The sequence below is a fragment of the Nelumbo nucifera genome, chromosome 5 (genome assembly GCF_055504915.1).
Source record: "Nelumbo nucifera cultivar China Antique chromosome 5, China Antique-T2T, whole genome shotgun sequence".
NCBI classification, from domain to species: Eukaryota; Viridiplantae; Streptophyta; class Magnoliopsida; order Proteales; family Nelumbonaceae; genus Nelumbo; species Nelumbo nucifera.
Genome location: NC_142653.1, coordinates 79,079,677 through 79,093,067, shown reverse-complemented (window position 1 = coordinate 79,093,067; position 13,391 = coordinate 79,079,677). Strand labels below are relative to the sequence as shown.

Below are 13,391 nucleotides of genomic sequence, written 5' to 3'. Positions count from 1 at the left end.
TTTTTATGTACTCATATATACCTTAATATTCATTTAACCATCTATGCCCGTCCAAATTGTATTCAAATAAAGCACTTTTGCCTCTTAAATCCTCTAAATCTTTGCCCAGTGCTCATCAGTGATTAGTGATTGGTGCAAGGTTCAAAATTTCGATATATATCTGACTGTATCGGTTGATATGGGTGGCATTTCGATTTGCCTTCATAGCGGTGTTTTAGGGTCTGACATAACCCCTCTGAACCAGTTTAAAAAATAAATAAATAAAAACGAACCAAAATACAGTACGATACCTCAATCGATATTTTGAACCTTGAATTTCGATCACCAAGTTGACAATAAATCTGATGAGACACCACAAAAACAAACAATCCACCGTAATGGTTAAAGTTATGCAATGGGATCAATCATTATATAGATGCTTACGCAATACATGATGTATTCATATACGGTGCCATATACATGATATTTTGGCAGCACTTAGCATTATATATGTAGCGATAAGATTCAATGTTGAAGGTGAAAACTGATGACACGTTATGCTCTAAAAATCCAAACTAAGGTCGGTGAATATTTCTCCATTATTTAATTAGATCATATCAAGCTTGATTATAAACCAAGGGTACTACAAAACCAGCTGTCTTGCTGAGCAGATCGATCAGAAAGAATGGCCGAGACTGGGAAGGTTACTGATTCCGGCAAAGGCGATTGCTGCAGGTAAGTTGATGAATTAATTACCCCAGTACATAAACTCTATTTATCGGTTGGAAGATGTACATATACACATGAGACCACAGTGATTATTATAAGAAATCTAATAAAGTATAGCCTTCTGTTTTGCTAGTAGGTCTGTATCGGGAAGCAAAAACATCAAAGTTGAGTATACGCTTTGCAGTATTGACAGCCCAAACAAGTCTACAACTGATGAAATGGAGTGCCCCAGCGCTGGCGAGGCGTTCTGCGAGTGTGGACAAGGATGGAGTTGTGCCATCACCAGAACTGAAGGCCCTGATAGTGGCAAGGCCTTCTTCAAATGCGGTGAAGGCTGCTGCACCTGCACGGCGGGTGCTAGTTGTCCAGTCAAGTTAGCCACGTGTCCCGGTGTAGGTGAGGTGTTGTGCAAGTGTGGAGAAGGATGGACTATTGTCGTCACCAGGACTGAGGGACCAGCTGATAGTGCCAATTCTTTCTTCAAATGTGAAGAAGGCTGCATGTGCGTCGCACAAGCTTGTTGATCAATATTCTCTATGTATCTATCTATCTATCTATCCATCTCCATGTGTAATGTAAAATAATAATGCAGGATAGGCATGGTTCAAGAGCCTAAAGGAGCAATTTTAAAGGTCATATATGCTTTCTTTTGTCCCTTTCCCCTTATTTACTTTATCTTTTTGGTGATGAACAAGTATATGTGTGGTATTTTTGTGGAATTAATGAAGGCCCGACTTGTAATATGTCTTAATTATATATTTTAATGCATGGAAATTAAATAGACTGTTGTGAAAGGTTATGCTTAATTTATTTATACTTAAGTTTCTTATCTATCTATAAACTATATATAAAGTGATATTGTCTAAGTTGAGGTGGATGAACAACAGATAAACGTCTTGATAAGCTGGACAAGTTGAAGCTGATCTAATTATGACTTGAAAGAAGAGAAGGCCAGAGATCCTGAGATGGTTTCCCGTGGAGGAACACTCTGATGCTCAAGTCAATAAGAGGATAAAGACGTCGGTTAGGCCGAGCTGGTCATAGCTGAGTTGCGCTAGAAAGTCTAAAGGGCTAAAGAGAGAGTTAAAATGCCAGAAAGTGGAGAGAGAAGTACCTTGGATGGTGTGCCCATAAATACCTACAGGGGAGTGTCGTTGTGCTCCTCACGTGGTAAATTAACTTTATCCCAATATTTCTTGAATTTTCCCATGATTTTTATAGACATTGCTTGAATATAATCATGCTTGCTCAGTAGCCACTTATCAATCTGCATACGAATCTTCCAAATATCAGGAAAAAATAAGTTGGAAGTTAGATACGTAGTCCCTGAAAATGCATTAGTTGCCTCATAAAAATATTCCAAACATTCACAAACAACATGACCAATATTCTACTCCTCAGAAGATGGACTAAATTTATATTTTTTATCAATTTATTCCAATTAAGAAATGCATCCCCATACTCCAGTGCAGTTTTGAGCCTATCATATAATGTATTCCACCTTGTAGGGCAATCTAAAACCAACTCCTTTTTACAATGAATATTCAATTGATTTTTTGCCATTTCAAATTTCAGATTTATTTGGATTAAAGCTTGTAAATATTTGATTGATTCTCTTATTTTTCCCATCAAGTGCCTAACAACCTATAACCCATCTTGCACAATGGGTTCAAAGTATTTGTTGTGCAACACACATGGAACAATTCACCTGACAAAAGAAGTTTACCTTGCCCAGAAAGCCATTTCTTCATGTTTCTAATTACAACATCATTCATAGAGGCATTATCAAGAGTGAAAGCGATCATTTTACCATCAAGGTTCTAATGCAGAATAAGATATTTGATGACTCTAGTAAGGGTTATAATATCATGCTTCTCTTTAACAGCTCGCAAACCTATAATATTCTTTTTTAATTGCCACTCATCATCAATGTAATGTGCAGTTAAACAATAATATCCAATATTTTGCCCTAATGTCCATATATTAGTAGTGAGACTAACTTGGGAATCAAGCTTATCAAGAATGTCATAAAGTTTCTCTTTCTCATCCTCGTAGATTTTCATGCAATTATTCCTAATTGTGTTGCATAAAAGTATTTTAAACATAGCATTAAGACCAATAGCCCAAATCTCAAGAAACTCATGTTCTGCCATGCTAAATGGTTGGTTATGTTTGAATAGGTAAATTGCAAAGTCATATCCACTCTTTATGGGATCATATCTCCACCCCTTAAGTCCGATTCACTTACATTTTAGAAATTGTCAACAATTGTTGTTCAACATTTCTTTGTCCTTTTCGTAATCTTTGTGGACATCTTGAAACATGATTAGTTAGACGAGTCGTCCTCCTAGCGCTTGTAGCATTAAAATCTTGTTTACAATACTTGCAAACAACCATTTCCTCATTTTTTAGCATTCATGATTATGTCATAATGCACCCACACTTCAGATGTTCTGCTTTTTCTAGAAACTAGTGGGGGCAATGAAGAACTACGACTATTAACATTTTCACCATTCTCACTATTGGCATTAGGTCCACTAGTATATTGGAAAGGATTAATTGTTCTAAACATACTTAATATTTTCCTCAAAAGTAAAATGGAAGCTAAACTAAGATTACAAAATATAAAATAAAATGACTAAGAAGTGAGAAGCAACAAATATTCACAATATCATTTAGGAATTAGGACAAAAAAATTTGCAACATAATCACTTCTCATTTATGACAGAGAAGCAATAAAGATTCACAATATCATTTAAGATTAGGACAAAAAATTTTGTAACATAACCCCTGACATTCCAATTCCATGATAAAATTTTTAAGCTTCCTATGTAACAAAACCCAAAAACAAATCATTCTAACTTAAAGAAAAAAAAAAGAGAAACATATGACTATTGGATTAGGTTTTTGTGTTTCAGATTACATGAGAAAGGGGAAGAGGAAATAATCACCTCTTTGCACTAGAGTGTCAAATTAAAAACCCCAGATCTATAGTCCAAAAAATGGCCTGATGCCGGAATAGGTGCACTGGTGTGAGTGCGACGACAGTGGTTGATGACTAGTGTTGGACGGCTGGACTACTGGAGTGGTGGTTTCTTTGCTTGAGTTGGGCAGTGGTGAACTAGCAAACTGGCGAACGACTAATCGAGAGAGACTCAAAGAGTAGCATGACAAAGGTGGCCGGTGACTGGTGTTGGACTACTGGCGCTAGTGGTGGTGTTTGCTTGAGTTGGGCAACGACAAAGGGTTAGGAACTAAGGGTTTTGGAAATTTTAGAGAGAAAGATAAGAGGGTAGAGAGGTAGGGTGAATCGAATGGAATGACTTAGTCGACCTGGGTTGGAGTCCTAATTCCTAATTTGTTTTACCTCTATACACTCATTAATTAAATAAATGCTTGTATATATTCAATTATATATACATATATACATATATATATATATATATATTCAAATTCGATTTGATTATGTTGAATCTCAAATTCCAATTTAGATTTTCGAATACCATTTACAAGTTTATCTCCAGCAGAGAATCTGTTGTGTAGTGAAGTGCTTCAATCTAATGATGATTTCTTTGACTTCTATAAGTGGCACACCATGGTGGTATCGCGAGCTTCAAACTCACCATTAATTTGGATTATGAGAGGCTAAGAAGCGTTGAAGGCTTCCCACATGCTATGCTCTAATCTCTTATGCTAATTGGATACATGCAATGAGTGCTTAATACTTTGACTCATTGTTGGAAGCCTTTAACTCAAATCTGAGTGTGTATTCGAGGATAGTGTCCTTCGTCTCGAGGAGTAATAGGCTGGCACCATTGTCTTGTTGATTTGATGAGTTGTTCACATGGAGAGTCCAAGTCGGTGAGGACTCTTTGGTGTGCACCAAGGTGAAGGTGCACTAAACAATAAAATCAGCCAACACCTAAGCTTTAATGGTGGATTGAGGCCTGTGCTCAATGTCAAACTCATTGAGCTCAATTTCCTATCTAACCAATCTACCCGAGGTTTCAGGATTCTAAAACACTTGCCCTAGGGGTTGTCGGTGAGAACAAAGATGTGGGCCTAGTAGGCTTAACGCTTGCATGCCAAGGTCACAAGGGCTAATACTACATTTTTCAGGTCCAAATACCTGGTCTCAACATCTTGCAACATCTTCTTGGTGTAATATATGGGCTTCAACATGTCATCTTCTTCTTTGATGATGATTTAACTAACTCCCACATCTTTATCGGAGAGGTACAGGAGCAACTTGTCATTTGGGCTTGGTTTGGTTAGTAGAGAGGGTGAGCACAAGAGTTGTTTCAACTACTGGAATGCTTGCTCACACTCTTCAGTCCATAGGAAACCATTTGCCTTTTTGATAACTTTGAAGAAAGGCAGGCACTGGTCTATAGATTTTGACATGAATTTGTTAAGAGTGGCTATCTGGCCTGTAAGGCATTGCACATCCTTAATAGTCCAAGGAGAGGGCATATCTAGGATGGTTGTTTTTTTTTTATTGGATTCATTCCACTATTAAGTCACCATGAACCCTAAGAATTTACCCAAGCCCACTTCAAAGGAACACTTGGTCGGATTTAACTTTATCTAGTAGTGTAGAGGAGTTAAAGACTTCTTCCAGTTGGTTAGGTGTTGCTCGGCTTTGAGGCTCTTCATTAGCATGTCATCTACGTAGGCCTTGACGTTCTTACTGATTTGGTCCTTGAATATCATATTCATCAGTCACTTATAGGTCATGCCCGCATTCTTCAAGCCGAAGGGCCTCGCCTTGTAGAAATAAAGCCCTCGGTCAATGATGGGTGCATTTGAATCTAGTTGTTGCCCAAGAATCCATCCATAAAGCTGAGCATCTTCTGGCTCGAGGTGGCATCAAAGAGTTGGCTTATCCTCAACAAGGGGAAGCTATCTTTTAGGAGGTCTTGTTCAAGTTGATGAAGCTATTTTTAGCCTTCATCACCAATTAATCTGAGTATTCCACTTCTCAGATGAAGTCCATGGCAAGGAGATTGTCAACCTCCTCCCTTATCACTTGTCACCTTTCTAGTACGAAGCTCCTCTTCTTCTACTGCATAGATTGGTTGTGCAAATTGATGATGAGTCTATGGGTCATAATCTAGGGGTCGATTCTGGGCATATTTAAATTAGATCATCAACAAGCTTGTCAGATTGTGTTTAGAGTTCATCCCTAAGGCCTATGCCATTAAAGGCAATGGCTTCTTAAGAGGTCATCTTTCCCTTCAATGTTGTGGCATGGCATTGTTGAGAACTTCCTCGAATAGTTCCAATGCCATGCTCAATTGGCAACTTCAGTGTGAGGTGGTATGTGGACATTGAAGCCTTAACACGTTCAACATTGGGCTGTTAAGGATGACATTGTTTGGAGATGGAATTTTCACTACTAGGAAGTCTATGAAAAATGTGGTTTTCTGTTTTCCTTCCCCCTTCATGAGCAATAGGGTGTGATGCTTTCCTTTGGCCTCGTAGTGTTGCTAGAGAAGTTGACTAAAGGGGTATTCACTAGATGCAAATACTCTCACCTTATCTTCATTCTTTGCAAGGCCTTATTGAAAATAATGTCAATTGAGCTCCCTATATTGATGCAAATCCAATGCACTCTAAAGTTGGCGATGTTGGCTGAGATCACCAGTGTATTGTTGTGAGGCATTTGAATTCTCTCCAGATCGTCCTCAGTGAATGTGGCAAGAGAGTCCACCTTGGACTTCTTCTAAGGTTGGCCTTCCACTTGGTTCAATTGAGCATAGGCCTTCTGAGTTGAGGAGATCTCCCCTTAGTTAGGGTTAAAGCTAGGGTTCATATTTAGGTTGGCCCTTAACCTAAGCCAATCCATCTAATTAACACCCCTACTTTATTAGATAGAGCTAAAAAGGATTAAAAGAGATTTAAAAAGGAGAAGAGGGATTTAATGGGGAGGGGAAATGTTACAAATATTGGCTATTAGTGTGTGTGTGTGTAAAAGAGAGAGAGAGAGAGAGAGAGAGAAAAGAATGGTGTTATTAAAGAGTAAATATAGGTTTTATGACAGTCAATGAACTTGCATGAAGGTTTTAATTTTGCCTTGTTATATTTTTAATGATATTATTTAAAAATAAAATGTGCACATGTGTGAGAAAAGGAGAGTAGGAGAAGGCACACGCAAGCTAGCTCTGTGGAACAGCACACTAAATTGACAAGAGATCATAGAATCATTTCATGAAATTGAATATTTTTGAGCATTATATTATCTCATTCAACCAATATAACATTCCAGCCTTGGTTCCAACAACAATGAAGACCATAGTAGAGGGCATTAACTTTAGCTTGCATTGATGTGCAATGGCCATAAAGCGAGTATGGTGAGAGGTTTCAAAATTATAAAAAGAAGGGTAAATTACTTATACCTCCCTCCATGTTTTTGACAAATATTAAACCTCTTCTAAAGAAGGGTAAATTACTTATACCTCGTTTCTGACAAATATTAAACCACTTCAAAAATTTAACATAGACAAATTTATTAAACTACTCTTATGGTTTAGTTAATTGACTAATTCTATCCTTATTGTTTATATATCGTCTTAAAGTATTCCTACTATTTTTGACTATCAACATTGTTGTTGTTAAGTGCTAACTGAAAAAATGAAGTATCAAATTTGCCTCCACCATTCTTCAAATTTTTAAAATAAAACCTAACTAATGAAAAATTTAAAAACCACCATTGCTACGAGTTGCAGCAGCAGTCGTGAAAAACAGAGGTGACAAGAACGGAAGGTAGCACTCACAACAACAGTATTAGTAGTAGGAGCATTAAAGAGGCACCCATGCTCAATGGGACATTAATTGTCGATGCCAACCCCGGTACGGCAATTTCCATGCCTTCCATGTGGACTGTATTTATTTCTTGTTAAAGAGATCACTCGTCTCGGAAAAAATTAAAATCGGTGAGGAGGAAGGAGGGAAATAAAAAGGAAGAAACTTGGCAGTGGCAATGACGAGCACAAGAGAAAAAACTCTGAAGTCTCCATTCTTTAACAGTTAGCGCTAAATATTTCTAACTTGGTGGTGGCAATGACGAGCTTCTCCGTCATGAAGCTTCAGAATACAAGAGAAAACATGGTTTTTGTTCAAAATTCAAATCCACGACCATCTGCAATGTGAACTCCTACTCCTCCTCCCATTTTTTCTCAATCGAAAGCACCTTTCTGTTTCTACAATTCAAGCTCCAATCTGAGCTTCCACTACATATTTAAAGTTTGTTCCTTCAAATGAGAGAATCACCACCGCTGGTTCAATGGTGATAGAGGTACACGGGTCCCACTCCCGGGTTACGATGCCATAAGTTCTTTGTGACAAAAGGGTATTTTAAGGATTGTTAAAAAATATATCAGTCACGTGATGCTGCATGTGAACGGTTTATGATGAAGAATTAACGGTAGGGGAGGTTTTAGACATTTATCATAAACAATAGGGATACTTTAAAACAATATGTAAATAGTAAGGATAAAATTAAGGGTTTTTTGCAGATAAAGGCAATTTTTTGCCCTGAATATTAATAAAAGATAATATTTTTATAAAATAACCAAAATAAGGTAAATTTTTTTGAAAAATATCAAGAAAGGGCAATGACATTGTTCATTGTCTTCCTCTGCCCTTCATTCTTTGCTTTCTCAGTCACTCGCACTCAGAAACCCAAACAAAAAAGAGAACAGAAACACAGCGACAACGCCATTTCTTTCTATCTCGCTCTCTCAGTCTCTCGCCGTCGCGACTTCTTTCTATCTCTGTGTCCTACCTCCACGATCTCTACCAGTACAGGGATGCCACCTTCATCGACCAAAGCGATTTTCGCATCCTACACAGAAACACAGTGACAACGCCATTTCCTGCGAGAACCACCGTTAATGCGTTGACCAACTCGGACTTTGTTCTCCTTCACCGAACACAACGAATAAAGAGCCATTAATGCGACCTTTTTTCCGCGAGAACCTCCATTCTCCAATAGGTATACTAGAAGTGGGACGATGCCATTTCCCGTGAGAACCACTGTTAATGCGTCCTTCACTGAGGTTTCAAATCCTATGTATTCGGATGAATATAGAGGCAGAGGAAGGCGATGAACAGTATCATTGCCCTTCCTTGATATTTTCCAAAAAAAAGTTACCTTATTTTTGTTATTTTATAAAATTATTATCTTTTATTGATATTCAGGGCAAAAAGTTGCCCTTATCTACTAGAAATCCTAAAATTAATCAATTAGCTAAACCACAAGGATAGTTTAAAAAATTTACCCATTTAAAATGGGTTAACTTTGGCTGTTGGGGCCCAACAGCATAGGCTGTTGACACAGTTGGGCAGTTCACCTATTCACACCCATGCTTTTGTTTTTAGTCAAAATAAATTAAGATATAATTACTAATTTACCCATTTTCATGATAATGTGGCATTCTCAGAAATTCTCTCAATAACATAGCCTGTTGGCCCCCAACAGCTAAAGTTTTTCCATAATTAACATCTCAAAAAAAAAAAAAAAAAAAAACCTTTGATGACGTTTGGGGTAAACTATACTTTTTGACCCCTTTTACTAGTTTAATATTAGAAACCTAACCAAAATTGATGAGTTCATGCTTTAAAAGACTTTAAAATCCCTAATTTACCTAAGGATGATGTTGCATTAAAGGAAATTATAAGAAATAAAAGGTAAAACAAAAAAAAATAGTGGAAAATGACAAAAACAAAATAGAAAAATAATAAAAATAATTGAAAACAAATTTAAAATTGAAACAACTAAAATAAAGTAGTGAAACAAAAATAGAAGAAAACTATAAAAATAAAAAATAAAAAACAAAACATAAAGGGTAAAAGACTTGAGCATACCCTGCCTGAGTTTTTGTAAATTGAATTAAATATTTCCTAAGGTTTTCAAGTAGACTTAAATGCACCTTGTGGCCATTAGATATGACAGAATTTAACTGAAATACTTTTTTACCCTTCACCATTCTTCGAATTTTCAAAGAAAACCAGAAAGACCCAAACTCCAATGACCGCCACCTAACGGGCCAAACCAAAAGCAATGTCTACCTTCTACATTCCTCTCTCTCTCTCTCTCTGTCCTTTTTCTTCTCTTCTTCTCCACCATTGTCCCCTCTGTTAGTGCTGCTATTCACCCAGAAATAGAACATAACCACCTACACCTACATGGCTACATTCCTCTCTCTCCCTCTTCCGATCGTTCATTCTTCACACATATTTGAACAACATACCGTTCATGCTATTTAATTCATCCAATTAAAGATTGTGTTTCTTTACCTTGCATTAATTACGTGTCAGTAATGAGCATAAAAAAAATAATGAAAGCACTTGGCTAGCTGCTTGAGATGGGAGTCAATTCATGCAAATTGAGTTCTCTAACCATGTGAAATAAAGCCTAGATACCACTTATTGGTTCATTTGATCATTGATTTTGTTCTTGACTTCTTTATCAAACGATGGACTATGCTATTGTGCAGTTAAAAGTTACTTAAAACTTTGGCAATTGAACGTTCTCAACTAGGGGGTGTGAATCTACGGCTGGCCACGAGCCGAGTTTTTTATAAGCTATTCGAATTCAGTTAATGTAAAGTTCGATTCAGTTCGATCTAAATCGAGCTTTGAAACAAGTTCGAGCTTAATATTAATATATAGGTCCGTTTGTTAATGGAATTAAGCTCGAGCCTAATAAAGCTCGGCTCATAAGGCTCGCAAGTTTAATCGAGCTTTTACATATACGTATATACGCACATACATACATACATAGGGATGCAAACGGATCGGATCGGATTTGAAGTAGGGTATATCCGATTTCGATCCGACATTGTTCATTACAGATCCAATCCAATCCGAAGATCCGATGGGATCTGATAGAAAAGGATCTGAATTTGAATTCGATCAGGAAATCGGGTATTCGAATCTAATCCAATTCGATTTGTTTTCTTTAAAAATTAATAAATTATTAAAATAAAAATAAAATATACCAATTTAAATAAAGAAAAACAAAAAATGCAAGTATTTTTTAAATTATTTTCATCATATACATACATGTTTTTTATACAAAATAAATAATATAACAAATTTACAAAAATACAATATAAATAATATATTTATAAATAAATAAATAAATAACATATATATGTATTATATATATTTATATAAAAATATATATAACATATATATTGGATCAAATCTTCTCAGATTGGATAGGGGGTGATTCGAATCTGAATCCGATCCGAATATCCAAATAGGGGTGATCCAAATTAAACCAAATAGGATCGGATCATGATTTGATCCATTTGCACCCCTACACACACATATATATAATATAAAAATATTATACATAATAAAAAATATTATATATAATATTTTTATTTATATATATATATAATAATAACTAATTTTTATAAAACTTTTGGCTCACAGTCAAGCTCGAGCCTAATAGTTTGTTGGCAAGTCAAGATTGAGTAGCCAGATGTTCAACTCTGCTCAGCTCGAATCCACTCTTAAATGTGATCGATGTGCTATAATACAAATTATATTGTGTGGACAAACAAAACTTCTTGGAGTTGAGAAACAGAGCAGGAAAGGAGGCATATTCTTTTAAAGGGGCCAATGTTTACAAAGGGTAAAATAGGAATTTTAGAAATTAAAAGAAGTTAACGAAACGACATATAACGTTTTATCAAATGGGGGTATGTTTAAGTCGAGTGGGATCAGACCACAAGGTACATTTTAGTCTATTTGAGAAACTAAGGGAATACGTAAATGAATTCGAAAAAAACTCTAGGGTTTGTTTAAGTCTTTTACTCAAATATACATTAATATAAATAAAATGAAAAATAGTATACAACAACCATATGAGTAATAGGAAATTGAAAAGACAAGAGAAAAAATAATAACAAACAAAAAAATGTTTTTTGATCAGTAATAAACAAGAAATGTTCAAGAAATAATACTAATAACAATGAAAAGTTAATAGGAAATGATAAGGGTAAACCTGTAAATTTATCTCTCCACCATATACTCAAGTTAACGGAAGGGGTCAGTACGTATGTTTTACCCAAGCATCAGGGGAGGTTTAAGTATTGGTCAGAAACTTCAAGGGGTATAAATAATTTATCCTTAGAAAAGACTTTCCATTGATAGAAATTCTCTTGATACTTCAACCTTGCTCTTGAAGACCAAAACTGTACTATTTTATGCCCATCCACGTTGTACCAATGTATCAGATTGATGTGCTATATCATGATTGGCTTTGTATTCTTCTCTTGATGGAGGATTTGAACAATTTGGGGGTAGTCTTGGTAGTGATGTAATGAGGACATAGTCACATTGTTTCAGCTATTGATCAAGGGAGTGCCCAGTAAGCTTACTACACCAAACCATCCTGTTGGTTGGATTTATTATATACAAACATTTTGTACTGCTTTTTGTGTTGTGAAAATCAATTTTATAAGAAACACCATTCAGACATTTACCGGGATAGAATTGTAAAAACAGGCCTTGATTTATATGCAAGCCTACTGTTGGGGGAAGTTTCATTTTAGCACCTTCCCCCAAAGGGTAGGCATTTATTCACTGTTTTGTTGATGTGGTGCCTAATGGCATATAGTGGATAGTGACACTTAAGTGTCAATAAACGGGTTCATTATTAGTTTTTTCAGTTTTGCAAATAAATCAAATACAAATGCTTAGCAAATAAATGCCCCCATGCTTCCAAACACATATTTATAATAAATAGTAATAAACAAATCTTTAAAATTCGGATGAATTTCCCATAAAGAGTGTCCCACACATGCCCCACAAGGTCACACACATCCCAACCGTGAATTGGAAACATCTCCATATGACAACTACAGAATATGTTCTGTTGTTCACAAATCACAATGCATACTGAGATGCATTGTTTTGAAAACCAAACCAGACAGGATGGTTAAACCATTTGACCCAGGAATCGGTTGTGTTTCTGGGTCCAGTTTTGGACAGGGCCGCTTTTTTGAAGAAAACATTGAATTGGTCAGAAAACCACTGACCCAGACAATCGAACTGAGAAATCATTCAATTTGGGCAGTGGTTTCAAATTTAATTAAAGTTTATTTATTTTTTATGATTATTATAAAAAAAAAAAAAAGAGAATGAGAGATGGAGGGACTCGGACAATCTTAGATCTGAGATCAGAGAAAGAGAGCCATTGCTGTTGCCATCACCATCGTCATCATCATCACCGGTGAATGTTGCCACCGCGATCAACGCCGGTGAATGTCACCACCGCTACCTCCTCCTCCATATTCTTCTTTTCTTTCCCTCCTTTTCTTTCCTTTTTTTCTTTTTTTTCCTTTTTTTCCTTTCTTTCTTGTTTTCTCAGCCCACAGTCTCCTATCTCTTTTTTCTTATAAAGAGATGTGTATATGTCTGTCTATCTAATATTCTAATCTAGGGGTCGAACCACTTGAACCGTTCTACTCAGACGGTTGAGCCTCGGACCCAAAAACTGATGATCAGAACAATTCCATTTCTGGGTCGTTTTTTAAAACCTTGCTGACATGTACATGTGGGATGCATTCAGTGTGGAGCCGATCTCAAACTCTTTTAACGCTTTATGCCCAACCGATTTTCTTCCCAATTTCCAATGTTTTTATCAAATACAAACACATCTGTAC

General features: G+C 36.2%; 1 long non-coding RNA gene across 1 annotated transcript; it reads left to right on the top strand.

Moving 5' to 3' along the window:
* Positions 1-429: 429 nt before the first annotated feature.
* On the top strand, positions 430-1,489 carry LOC104593878 (uncharacterized). Its single transcript, XR_016076575.1, has 2 exons — positions 430-714; positions 842-1,489. It is a non-coding gene; the product is annotated as an uncharacterized LOC104593878 (long non-coding RNA).
* Positions 1,490-13,391: the final 11,902 nt, after the last annotated feature.